This window comes from Meles meles, chromosome 2 (genome assembly GCF_922984935.1).
Source record: "Meles meles chromosome 2, mMelMel3.1 paternal haplotype, whole genome shotgun sequence".
NCBI classification, from domain to species: Eukaryota; Metazoa; Chordata; class Mammalia; order Carnivora; family Mustelidae; genus Meles; species Meles meles.
This window is the reverse complement of record NC_060067.1, coordinates 27,898,375-27,912,604: the sequence shown is the minus strand read 5'-3', so window position 1 is coordinate 27,912,604 and position 14,230 is coordinate 27,898,375. Positions and strand designations below refer to the sequence as shown.

The window sequence follows — 14,230 nt, the reverse complement described above, 5'->3', positions numbered from 1 at the left end:
TTCAAATATCTTTTATGTCTGACTGGTAAAAATCATTAACATAAAAAACATACCATCATCCCTTTAACAAAGAACACTGATGATTCACAAAATCTACAGCTTCAATCACAGTTCAATTTTTAGAAATTCACTTTTTAATTTTAGAAATCCTATCGTTTTTACAATTTTTAAAGTGGGCTTGCACCTTCCTTTACCCTTCTGTCATTCTTTTTAACCTTCTCCCAGATTTCAATTTTAAGGAGTACAGAAACTTATTACACTAAGGTAATCACAGATTATGCTCTATTACCTACTAAAAATGCTATATAATGGTACTGAGCTAAAATAGGGTTTCACTGCAAAAAAAAAAAAAAATCTAAATTTCTTGCTGATAAAGCAACATTCTCTGTAGGTAAATTTATCAACATTTTGTTGATTTTACATTTTTAGCCAGAATAGCAGTTGTTATCATACTACTTGATCTAATGAAAACAAGTGGCAAAATTTTCCATTCAAAAATTTGAGGGGAAGTTTTGTACAAAGGTTTCATTCATTGAATCAAACGAAAACAGCACCAGAGCACTAGCACTATATTTTCTAATATACTGATGAATATGTATGGTTTAGAATAATTTTCCTATTACATTTCCATACTGGCATGGAAAAAGAAGAGGAATTCAATCTCAAAAGTATCATACCAATGTTCTGCCTACTCATCCAGATTTAAACACCAAGAGAAAAATTTTATTTTTCATATTTTTTAAAAAGATTTTATCTATTTATTTGACAGAGAAAGAGTACAAGCACAGGGAGCAGCAGGCAGAGGGAGAGAGAAGCAGGTTCCCCGCAGAGCAGGGAGAGCCAACACAGGGCTCGATCCCAGGACCCTGGAATCATGACCTGACGCAAAGGCAGACTCTTAACCCACTGAGCCACCCGGGCATCCCCAAGAGAAAATTTTTAAATAACTGTAGAAGCAGACCCTTAAGACATCAACCTCACTAAATCTGGAATGTATTCCAATCTCTAACTTCTGCAAATCTATCACCATCTATGACATATATAAATGTACAGAAATCATACATTCAACAAAGACTTACTAAGCAGACCTACATGCCAGGAACCAGGGACAGAGAAGTGAATAAAACAGACAAAAATCCCTGACCTTACGAGGTGTACCCTCCAACAGAAGTTTGAGTTTTGGGGAGTCTTTCATTTAAGAATCTGAAAAAACTGCTGAAGGTCTCTCCTTCCAAAATGCACATATATACCTAATTTTGCAGTGTATGAACCTTTCTTTTTTTTTTTAAGATTTTATTTATTTATTTGACAGACAGAGATCACAAGTAGGCAGAGAGGCAGGCAGAGAGAGAGGAAGGGAAGCAGGCTCCCCGCAGAGCAGAGAGCCCGATGTGGGGCTCGATCCCAGGACCCTGGGATCATGACCTGAGCCAAAGGCAGAGGCTTTAACCCGCTGAGCCACGCAGGCACCCTGTATGAACCTTTCTAATCCAATCACTAATCATGGGTTTAGAATCCCTGATAAAAATCCTCCTTGTGTTTATTTTCTAGCTCTGCCATTTATAGCAGTTTCGTAATTTTACTGTTCATAGTAAAAAAAAATAACACTTTTTCTCCATTAAAATACTTATAGCCTTCAAATTTCAATGTAATGTTTTCTATTTATTCCAACTGTACCTCTCACAAATTTCTAGGCTGTCAGATTACCTTTTATCAACACTGGTCTTTCTAGAAAACTCGATCCCAATGTCTTTGGTAGCTTCACTGGGAGATTTTCTGATTTCATTAATTATTCTCTGGACCCCCTTAAGTTAAAATCCCCTTCCCACTACCCAAATCTCCTTTTAGTCTTTGAAGCAAGGTCACCTACAGAATCTCTGGAAGAAATATGCTCAAGAGAAACCACAATAAAACCTTAAATCATTTAACAGAAACTATCAACTAATTAACCAAAAATTTTCTGTTTTTGCTTGTCACAAGAAGAGTGACTCCTCAGAAAAAAACAAAAAGTGGGGTAAGGTCTTTTTTATTTAAAAATGCAACATCTAAAATACTTTCTGGGGCCACTACAGTCTCTAATCAAGGTGCTGTACGTTTTATACGTATAATTTTTTAAATTATACAATGGAAGTCACACCCTGAGGTTCTATCAGGTAAAACATCAAAGAAACTGCATGCAAATACGATATGAATATTTTGTACATTTTTATAAAACGATTTCCAAGAAAAAGGTTGCTGGGCTAATTCAAGTTTTAAGTTTTTCAAAAAAATGAAAAAGCAAATGGTCACAAGGTCATAAAAGTAAATGACCACCATATAAACTCCCAAAGTTTGTCTCTTCTCTTTTCCTGTTTATGGTCTCCAGCAGGCTTAGAGAAACCTGACTTTTTATAAGAGCAACTATGAAAGCACAAATTCCCCTTGATGTTTAGATGATCTATTTCTCCCAAATTTATAGCCCCCAAACAACTTAAGTCTAAGCAGGAATGATCATTTGTCATCTGCAATCTCACAATTTGCATCAAAAGCTTTTAAAATGTTTTATGTTCTTTGATTCACTAATTCTACTTATAAGACCTTTTTTCTAGGAAGATAATCAGAAGTACATATACAGATTTATTCGCAAAGATGTTCACTGTACCATTATTCCTACGAGCAGAAAGCTATAGAAGAGGCACAGAACAAACACAAACCATGGTATATTCAGGAAATAAAGTGTTATTTGTCAATTAAAGACTGTTTACTAATATACCACAATAGTCACCATATATCTTAAGGTAAAAAGAGAGTAACCGAACAGTATTTAGAGTATCTTTCCAAATGTTTGGGAGTTAAAACTACATCTAGAAGCAAAGAATATGGCAGCCCGGTTGGCTAAATAGGAAGACTGTGAGACTCTTAATCACAGGGTCATGAGTTCAAGCCCCATGGTGGGTGTAGAGATTACTACAAAAAATAAACTGGAAAAAAAAAAGCAAACAATATAAACATAGAAAGATAGAATCATATTGTCAAGGCACTGAATCTCTGTGTCCCCACTGCCTCACCTACAAAATAAGGATAATAAAACCTCTCACAGCTACTATGAGAATTAAGTATAAAAGATGAAAAATGTTTAGTGGTTGACACACAGTTAAGTACTGAATAAATGTTTATTATTTATTAATTTATATCACATATTCTGACAGCCTGATGTGTAACACTTCCAAAAAATGTAATGAAGAAATAAAAATCAGTCATAATTCTAACACCTAGAGAGAGCCACTACTAATTCTTGTTAATATCTGGGTTCATTTCTTTCAGGTCTTCCGATATGGACTAGATGTTTTATAAAACTGGTGTCACACTGTATCATTTCTAGCAATTACAAAATATTTTATAAATACATTATGTGCATTTAATCATTTCATTATTATTGAGTGAGGTTCAACTCTTCACTGATATAAATAATATTGCGGTAAATATCTTAATTGGCAGTCTTTGTATACATCTTTTTTTTTTTAAGATTTTTATTTATTTATTTGACAGACAAAGATCACAAGTAGGCAGAGAGGCAGACACAGAGAGAGGAGGAAGCAGGCTCCCCGCTGAGCAGAGAGCCCGATGCGGGGCTCAATGCCAGGACCCTGGGATCATGACCTGAGCTGAAGGCAGAGGCTTTAACCCACTGAGTCACCCAGGCGCCCCCGTATACATCTTTTAAATTCCCTCAAGAAAGAATCTAGGACTGAAGTTTCTACCTCAAGTCGTGTGAAAGACACTTGGCTTCTTTCCTCTGCTGACCTGTATGGAATGCAGACACACACTAGGTGTTCAAAAATGCTGACTCCTCCTTTTTCTCCAGGGGCACTTAGAAGATATTCATTTGCTTTCTCACTATAACTTTTCTATTGTTTTTTGGCACAAATGCTTATCAGGTATTTCACTTTTTTTCATTTAGCCCATTTAAAGGATCTCACTCTAATACCCCCAACACAATCTGAGTACTCAGGACTTCAGTACCTTCCCCAAAAGGTGAAGATTCTAGCTTTATAGGTCTAGAAATGAAGTCCTGGTCTCTTGGCAACACATCCTGAAATATTTATGGATGATGTTTCATGGCCAAGAGACTCTATCAAGGTACCTGGGAACTGGAGAAAGGGAGTGGGTAAAGGTAACAAAAAGTTGATGAATGTTGAAGCTGGGGATGGTCACATGATCATTCATTCAACTATTCTCTGTTTAATTACATTTTTTAATTATCTTTGGTGGGAGACATTGTTTTTAAATCTTTAAAAGATATAATTATTAAAATCTATAAAACAATGGTAAGCTTTAGCTTGTACCATAACTCTTACAGAGTAATTCAATGATCATAAAAAAAAAAAGCAAGACCAAACATATTTAAGCCAAATTCGAAAGCGAAGTAAACAACCACAGTATTTAGAATCTCTCAATTATACTTGCCAGTAATTCCCACAGATAAAAACATACTACAATGCCTTTTTCCAAACCATGGCTTCAGCATACCATGCTGATTCTCCAAAACAATATTAGTATTTATATTGTGCACTACAAGAATACAATTATGCCTCTGTATGTGCCCACATGAATATCTGATAAGTAGTTTTATTATGTACTAGTATTAAATAATCCAAATTCTCTTGGTGCTTAAATCACATCTTGGTACCAAGTTAGGCACATTGTAAACAACACTTACCGATTAACAGTTAGATCCACCAACATGTTTTTCTGTACCCAGAGGCAGTGTAATGAAAAACAAAACAAAAACGAAGAACAAACAAACAAAAACCTCACTGAATGACTTTCATTCAGACGAACTGCGGTAAACTATCACCTGTGTATATTTCTACCTGGTATATTTCTACCTGTGTGAAAAGTTTACCTTGATGTCAGATCATGATAGCAAGAGAGCATTACAAAAAGAAGAAGTTATATATCAAGGGCTAAGTGTATCAATGGCTGCTCCCCAGGTTTAAAACAAAGGTGAAATGGACAGATTAGAGAGATGTTTCCAAACTCTCCTCTGCCGTAAAAAATATTAAAAAAAAAAAAAAACAACCACTGTATATAAATGTACTTATAATACATTTTATATAACAACCCAGAATATATATATATATATGTGTTGTGTATACATACACACACCCACATGATACTCTTGAAATAATAATCTGCAATACATTTTGATAAGTCTCCAATCTATTTTTAAAAAGTGTTACATTCTAGTCACTACCCACTAAAACAATTTCTTGAGTTCATAGTTTTAAATCCCTAGACTTAAAAAAAAAATGGTCCACAATTCCTCCTGCTTACTAACAAAGGAGATGGAAAAGATACTTGAAAAGCAATACATTTCACACCAGCCAATCATCTGCCTGCTTGAACTGCACAGAAAATGACATTATTACATATCTGGGAGGATGGGGAGGTGGGGGACAGAAAACAATGAAGTGGGTTGGAATCAGAAGACACAAACACACACACACACCTATCCAAGAGAAGATAATCTCTTACATTTCTTCCTGTTCTAAAATTTTGTGGTTCTAAGAATTGGCTCTGACAGTATGAGTCCCTGAAGGCTAAGAAATTCATCGCTGCATCTCCCACAGTGCCTAGCAAAATGGCTTTCATAAAAATAATAAGGCACTAAATAAAAATTAAATTCGACTATTAATATGCAAACTAGGCATATTTTTATTTCTACACCTAAGCATATTTTTATATATTAGCTATTTTAATATTACATATTTACATATAAGTGTAAAGGTTTCGTCAAACCTATGTTGTCTATACACTACTAAATGTAAAAAAAATCAATACTATTGTGTATTATTTGAAAACTGACAAGCATAAAAATGGAAAATATATTATGTGTATGTCTACATATGTATCTGTATATATAATATATATGTCACAAAGCAAATACCATTTTTATTACATTGTCCATAAAGGGATAAAACAATTCACTGTAAAATTATTCTAAAACTCAGAATCAAATTATACACTAACTTTTAGTTTCAATCATACTTTTTCCCCCTACCTGCTTAATGATATTGTTAATCAGTAAAGAAATCAGCAAAACATAGGCCCTGTACAAACAAAAAATAACAGCAAACAACTGGGCAATATAAAACTTTCGTAATTCAACCATGATTTATAGTACTCCAAAGTTCACCAGGTCTCGGTTCAAATGATCTCCTCTGGTTTTGTCTTAGAAGGAGCAGTTTTCTCCGGAAAAAAAAAAATCTCAATGACATCAAAGTTTTTGCCTATATACATTAACTTTCAATAAATTATTACAGTTTAATTGAAGCAGGGCAGTGGTGGGGAGGAAAAAAGAGACTACATAAAGGACTTTCAATTTTAAACCCTAACAAAACTTTTTATAGGGGTTCTTGGATTGTCCAGTTGGTTAGGTGGCCAACTCTTGATTTTGGCTCAGGTCATGAACTTAGGGATCTGGGATCAAACTCCGCACTGCTCCATGCTCAGTGCGGAGTCTGCTTGGGATTCTCTATCTCCCTCTCCCTTCACCCTTCCCCCGCTCTCTCATGCTCTCTCTCTCTAAAATAAATAATCTTTTTTTTTTAAGATTTTATTTATTTATTTGACAGAAAGAGATCACAAGTAGGCAGAGAGGCAGGCAGAGAGAGAGAGGGAGGGAAGCAGGCTCCCTGCTGAGCAGAGAGCCTGATGCGGGACTCGATCCCAGGACCCCGAGATCATGACCTGAGTCGAAGGCAGTGACTTAACCCATTGAGCCACCCAGGCACCCTAAAATAAATAATCTTAAAAAAAAAACCCTTTAATAAATAAGGACAATAAAGCCAATCCCTATACCTTTTATAAGATATAAAATGCCAAGTGATGCAACAAAAGACACCTTCCTCATGACAACCTGAAAATTATAACACAACTTTCACCTTCTTTCCATAAGGTCTACCTAAAATTCCTATTACTTTGAGGTTTTTGAATTACTTGGGAAAAAATTTGAAAATTTAACATAATTAACATAATTTCTGATTTTTTTTTAAACAGTTTTTTTTTTTTTTTAAGATTTTATTTATTTATTTGACAGCGAGAGCGATCACAAGTAGGCAGAGAGGCAGGCAGAGAGAGAGGAGGAAGCAGTCTCCCTGCGGAGCAGAGAGCCCGATGCGGGGCTCGATCCCAGGACCCTGAGATCATGACCTGAGCTGAAGGCAGCGGCCCAATCCACTGAGCCACCCAGGCGCCCCCATAATTTCTGATTTTTAAATGAGGAAAATGTTTACAAACGTTTTCATTACTAAAAGGATAATGTATTTTTTTAAGATTTATTTATTTATGTGGCGGGGAGAGAGAGCACAAGCCGGAGGGGCAGAGGGAGAGAGAATCTGCTAAGCGCAGAGACTGACCTCATGACCCTGAGATCATCACCCGAGCCGAAACCAAGAGTTAGAGACCAACCAACTGCATCACCCAGGCACCCCTAAAAGAATAATGTATTTATTTATTTATTTTAATTTATTTGACAGACAGCGATCACAAGTAGGCAGAGAGGCAGGCAGAGAGAGAGGGAGAAGCAGGCTCCCTGCCAAGTAGAGTGCCTGATGGGGGACTAGATCCCATGACCCTGGGGGATCATGACCTGAGCCAAAGGCAGAGGCTTCAACCCACTGAGCCACCCAGGCACCCCAAGAATAATGTATTTTAAATGAGCAATTCCAAATTTCCAGTTCTGGTTAACATTTCTCACCTTTTCCCAGATTTCTAAATTTTAACTATTAAAAACCAAAATTAAACATACCTTGACAAAGCTTCATGGAGAAGGACTTGAAATGTTCCTTGAAAGAAATAAAGGAAACAGAGAATTTGCACTGGCATAAGAGAAAGAAAGAAGAATGGGTATGATGGGGCTGGTAGAGGATACAGGATGAGATTAGTTTCTCTTGAGGTCTTTCATTAAAGATTTGTTAGAGATAACATCCAACGATATTACTGGACCAGTTAATGAGGAGTCTCCACAAGCCCCAGGGAGACACGCACTTGACAGTGACTCATGGTCAAGCCTGAGTTCCCAGGATGTGCACTAAGTGGTAACTACAGAGACACAACCACCACCACCCAGAAACTTACAGACCAGCCAGAACAGAGACACGTGCGATGACAGTTTCAGGTGCTTTGGCAAAAGTTACCCAAATACGTGCAAGCAACAATCAGGTACAAACAAGGGAGACACTCATCAGTGTGAGTGGAAGAGGGGACAGGAAAGACCTCTCCAAGTGAGCGGGACCCACCGTCTCTGCAGTCAGAAGACTCACGGCATCGAAAATCTGGGACTCTACCAACAGCTTTTTGCCTCTCTTTGAGGTGATGGCTAGCTGTTGATTAAAAAAAACAAAAAACTGGGCCGCCTGGGTGGTTCAATCAGTTAAGGCGTCTGCCTTTAGCTCAGGTCACAATCCCACGGTCCTCGGATCAAGTCCCACATCAGGCTCCTTGCTCAGTAGGAAGCCTGCTTCTCCCTCTGCCTGCTGCTCCCCCCTGCTTATGCTGGCCTGCTCTCTCTCTCTCTCTCTCTCTCTCTGACAAATAAATAAAATCTTTAAAAATTTTTTTAAAAATAAATAAGATAAATAAAAAATAAAATTTAAAAAAAAACCAAAAAGCCAATCATTTAAGTAAACTATTAAAGCTCAAAAAAACATGATTGTAGGCCTGTGAGCCACAGCTTCCCCATGTGACAAGCTCCGAAGTTGGGTGCTATCCCATACCATCCTTGTTACACAACGGTGCCTGGCTTTATCCCAGAAATGGTGATCTTGGGGACGCCTCCTCCCCATGTTTATGAAAGGAAGTATTGTGTAGGGTAAGGTTTACACTGATTGACAGGTCCTCTCGCTCTAGAAATTTATAGAAGATAAGAAGCAATTTCTTCAGATCAAAATCCTCTGTATGGAAAATAACACGTTTCAAAGTCAGTAACAAAACAACATTCCAAATGAGTTTGGTCACTATGGATGACCATATAGAACACGCCACAAAGCTTCAGCCTTCACATTCCAGCACATGCAGTAACTCCAAAAGGACTGCACACAAAAGTCCAAAAACCCCACCCTACTCCACCAATAGGCTTTATTCTTCACAGTGGTTAAGTCAGTTTAAACAAATTACAAATACAAGAGGGTAGAATTCAGAACTGGTTCACTGCACCCAAAGAAATGGTGCCCTAAAAATCCAAATTAATTAAGTATCCAATAAGAATAACAAAAACAGGCTGAACTTTGGGTGCAAGTAAGTGAGGCCTGCTGGGAACAGGACTCCTCTAAAACGCCGAATAATGTCTGGAAGGCTGTGGTCCAAGGCCATTTTGCTGGCTATAAGCGGGGTCTCCGCAACCAGAGGGAGCACACAGCTCTTCTTAAAATCGAAGGTGTATATGCTCGAGATGAAACGGAATTCTATCTAGGCAAGAGATGTGCTTACGTGTACAAAGCAAAGAATAACACAGTGACTCCTGGTGGCAAACCAAACAAAACCAGAGTAATCTGGGGAAAAGTAACTCGTGCTCATGGAAACAGCGGCATGGTTCGTGCCAAATTCCGAAGCAACCTTCCTGCTAAAGCCATTGGCCACAGAATCCGTGTGATGCTGTACCCCTCAAGGATTTAAATTTAATGAAAAGTAAATAAAGGTGTAGATTTGTTCTCTTGTAAAAAAGAAAAAAAAAAAAGAATAACAAAAACAACCACTAATTACTGAGGGCCTACTATGCATAAGGAACAAACCCATAACTTCTGTAAATGTTCAACTTTCCAGCTACGGAAACTGACAAAGCTCCTAAATGAACTAAGAATACCATTCATAATAAGCTGCTGGGGCGCTTGGGTGGCTCAGTGGGTTAAAGCCTCTACCTTCAGCTCAGGTCATGATCTCAGGGTGCTGAGATCGAGCCCCGCATCGGGCTCTCTGCTCGGCAAGGAGACTGCTTCCCCCTCTCTCTCTGCCTGCCTCTCTGCCTACTTGTGGATCTCTGTCTGTCAAATAAATAAATAAAATCTTTAAAAAAAAATAAGCTGTTATATAGAGTTCTATGTAATAAAGTTCTCAATCTAAAATGTAATTACGATTTCAATGTTTTTATATTGATTCTGAACCTCAGAATTAAAGATTTAAGCATATTTATACTGTGTGTTAATTATTTAATAAAGAAAGAACAAACTTGCTGTATCGAAAGTAAAAAAAATGGGGGGAGGAAGCCTGCTGTGGTAGGAGGGGCCATTAGGAAGAGAAATCTGCTGTTCCCTGAGATGGCCTGATAGAAAGGGGTCATGCTTCCAGCCAACCCATGCCCCCAGAGCTGCCCTCTGGCTGCTTTGTCCTTCAAGTGCAGGAACCATTTGAAATATCAGGAATGGAAGCCAATGTGACCATCCAATATGGCAAGACAAGCCACATGGGGCTACTTGCAGTTTAGTGAGAACTGGGACCAACCTGGCCCGGAAGCCAGGTCCCTGGGCGCCCTTCAAGACCCTGCCCAACATATCCAACCTGGGTCCCTACTCAGGGTGACATCGCCTGGATAGCTGTAGATGAAGAGGAGTCATGTGCCCGGGTCAGGGGTGACACACAGCCCCGAGGCGTACCTGGCAGCTGAACCCTCAGATTGTCATGCAGCGCAATACTTCAGTGCCCAGCCTGCAGGGGTCGGAGGAAAGGCTCCTGACCTTGAAGAAACCAGCCCTGCCGGTGCCCTAAGCCACGCCACAGAAGTGCAAGATGAGCTAAGCCACCTGCACAGCCAGATTGCTAAGATAGCGGCAGCTGATTCAGCTTTGGGTTCATTAACAACAGATGTCTCATCTCCAGGAAGTTTAAATGTCTCTTCTCCCTTACCTTGTTTTAGGATCCTCCACCCACTGTACAACTTCCCTTGTCATCAGTGACATCCCCAAGGAGACCAAGGTAGAGGTAGCCGAGCTTCCATCAGTCCCGCTGCTTTGTTCTGCGGGCCCTGAATTTTGCAAACAGGAACTCAGGGCCCCCTGCGGCTCATCTGAAGAGGGTAACTGGGTCTCTCTGTCCAAGGCCAACAGCTTTGCAGATATGATGGGGATCCTGAAGGACTTTCGCCAGATGGAACAAAGCCAAGATCTGGCTCTAATAAAAACCTCAGAAAAAAAGATCCCTTAATGACAACAGAGATAAGTAATCTACCTGATAAAGAGTTCCAAGTAATGGACAGAAAATGCTCACCAAACTGGGGAGAAGAATGGATGAACACAGACACCAACAAAGAGCTGGAAAACTTCTGGAAGTACTAAACAGAAGTCCCAGAGCTGATGAACATGATAACTCAACGGAAAAAGACAAGAGACGGGTTCACCAGCAGACCAGATGAAGCAGAAGAAAGGATAAGTGAACTCAAGGAAAAGGCAGGAGAACTCCCACAATCAGAGCAGCAAGTAGAAAAAAAAAAGGGGGAAGATAGCTTAAGGGACTTACCAGACAACATCAAATTGACTAACATTCTCACTACAGGGCTCCCAGAAGAAAAGAAAAAAAGGGACAGAAATCTCATTTGAAAACAAGAACGGCTGAAAACATCCCTAATCTGGAAGTGCAAATAGACATCCAGATCCAGGAGGCCCAGAGTTCCATATCAGAAAAACCCAAAGAGACCCTAAAAGCAGCAAGAGAAAAATAACTTTTTTTGTAAAAGGGAACCCCTATAAGACTATCAACACATTTTCCAGCAGACAGTTTGCAGCCCAAAAAGGAGTGACATAATAAATTCAAAATGCTGAAAAGAAGAAAACTTCCAATCAAGCAAAGTTGTCATTCAGAATTAGAGAGAGATTTCCAGATGAGCAAAACACAAAGGAGTTTACCACCACTAAATTAGCCTTACAAGAAACGTTCAAAGGACCTCTTTAAGCTGAAAAGAAAGAGCACTGATCAGTAAAGGAACACCTATCAAAGAGTAAATCTCACTGGAAAGATAATAAAAATAATGTATTCATCACCTATTACTAATCTTAAAAAGACAAAAGTAGTTATTATGAGTACGATAATTAGTTAAGAGATAAGCAAGATAAAAAGATGTAAGTTCTCTGAGCACATGACCACCCACTGCCATGGGCTGCTTTCCACTGCTTCCATGCCTGGTCCAGAGTGGGGGGCCTTGGGCTTGGCCTTCTATGGGGCACACAGTGGTAGGTTTCCAGATGCCAAGGGAAGGAGCTCTTTGACGAGGCTAACAGACACCATTTCTTACACAGCTTGGCCCTGCTGGGGGTGCCCCATTTATGGCCTCTGGAACCACCTTATTCTGCACCAGCTTTTACTACCAGGTTCTGAAGGGAGACCCCTGTGCCCAGACTTCGGCCCCTGTGGGAGGGAGCCTGCTAATGCTGGGCTGGCTTATCTTGGCTCTTGGAGCTTCCTTGCATTTAATCTCTGGGTACTTTTTTGAGAGTTGGAGAAGGGAGAGGATTAAAAGAGAAAAGGGGGGAAAAAAGATGTAAAATGTGACATCAAAAACATGCGGGGAGGAGTAAAAATGTGGAGCAAATGCGGATCAAACTTAAGTTGGCAACTATTTTATCAACTTAAAACAGACTGTTACAGATATAAGCAGATATAAGTTGTTATAGTAAAGGCTAACCTTAACTACAAAACAAAACCTACAGTAAATATACACCACTAAAGAATGTCATCAAACCACAAAGTAAGAAAAGATAGAGGAACTACAAAAACAGCCAAAACACAATGAACAAAACGGCAATAAGTACATACCTATCAATAACTATACTTTAAATATAAATGGACTAAATACTATAATCAAAAGACAGAGTGGCTAAATGGATTAAAAAACAAAACCTATGGGGCACCTGGGTGGCTCAGTGGGTTAAGCTGAGCCTTTGGCTCAGGTCATGATCCTAGGGTCCTGGGATCGAGCCCCAAGTCGTGTTCTCTGCTCAGCAGGGAGCCTGCTTCCTCCTCTCTCTCTGCCTGAATCTCTGCCTACTTGTGATCTCTCTCTCTCTGTCAAATAAATAAATAAAATCTTTAAAAAAAATAAAAATAAGAAAATAAAAAACAAAACCTAAATGCTGCCCAGTAGAGACTCCCTTAGTTGTAAGAACATATACAGACTGAAAATGAAGGGATAGAAAAAGATATTCTGGGAGCACTAGGGTGGGTCCAGTTGGTTAAGCATCCGACTATTGATTTTGGTTCAGGTCATGATCTCAGGGTCCTGGGACCAAGCCCTGCATGGGGTTCCAAGCTGGGCATGGAGCCTGCTTAAGATTCTTTCTCTCTCCTTCCCCCTCTGCACTGCTCCCCGCTCTAACCCTACCCCACCCCACCCCCCATTATAAGCACACACTCTCTAAAAAAAGAAAGATACTCCATATAAATGGAAACTAAAAGAAAGCTGGTGTACTTATACTTATTTCAGAAAAAAAAAACAGACTTCAAAACAAAGATTGTAAGAAGAGGAGACGAGACAAAGGGCAAGTGCGTTATATAATGATAAAGGGGTCAATCCAACAGGAGGATGTAACATTTGCAAATACTTATTAACTTAATATAGGAGCATCTGGATATATAAAGCAAATATTAATAGATATGAATGGAGAAATAGCCATACTATAACAGCTTGAATATCCCACTTACATCAATGGATAGCTTATCCAGACAGATGATAAGAAAACGTCAACCTTAAACGACATGTTAGACCAGACAGGTCTAACATATATAAAGAATGTCCCATCCAGGGATGCCTAGGTGGCTCAGTGGGTAAAGCCTCTGCCTTCAGCTCAGGTCATGATCTCAGGGTCCTGGGATCGAGTCCCAAGTCAGGCTCTCTGCTCAGCGGGGAGCCTGCTTCCTCCTCTCTCTCTGCCTGCCTCTCTGCCTACTTGTGATCTCTGTCTGTCAAACAAATAAACAAAATCTTTAAAAAAAAAAAAAGAATGTCCCATCCAAAAGCAACAGTACATTCTCAAGTGCACAGGGACCATTCTCTAGACCAGCTCACATGGTAAGCCACAAAACAAGTCTGACCAAAGTTAAGAGGACTGAAATCATATCAAGCATCTTTTCTAACCACAGTGATATGAAGCTACAAATCGATTTTTTTTTTAAAGTCTAAAAAAGAGGGAGAAAGGAGAAATTGTATTATGGCCAACAAATCAAAGAGCTTTGTAGCTTATTTTAAGACTAAATTCAATCTTCT

At 39.1% G+C, this 14,230-nt stretch overlaps 1 protein-coding gene and 2 pseudogenes across 2 annotated transcripts in view; 2 read left to right on the top strand and 1 right to left on the bottom strand.

The window, feature by feature from the left end:
* Positions 1–14,230, bottom strand: part of FRYL (FRY like transcription coactivator) — a 259,514-nt gene that overhangs the window by 194,130 nt on the left and 51,154 nt on the right. The window lies entirely within an intron of this gene.
* LOC123930303 lies at positions 9,283–9,705 on the top strand (annotated as a pseudogene).
* LOC123936808 lies at positions 10,397–11,178 on the top strand (annotated as a pseudogene).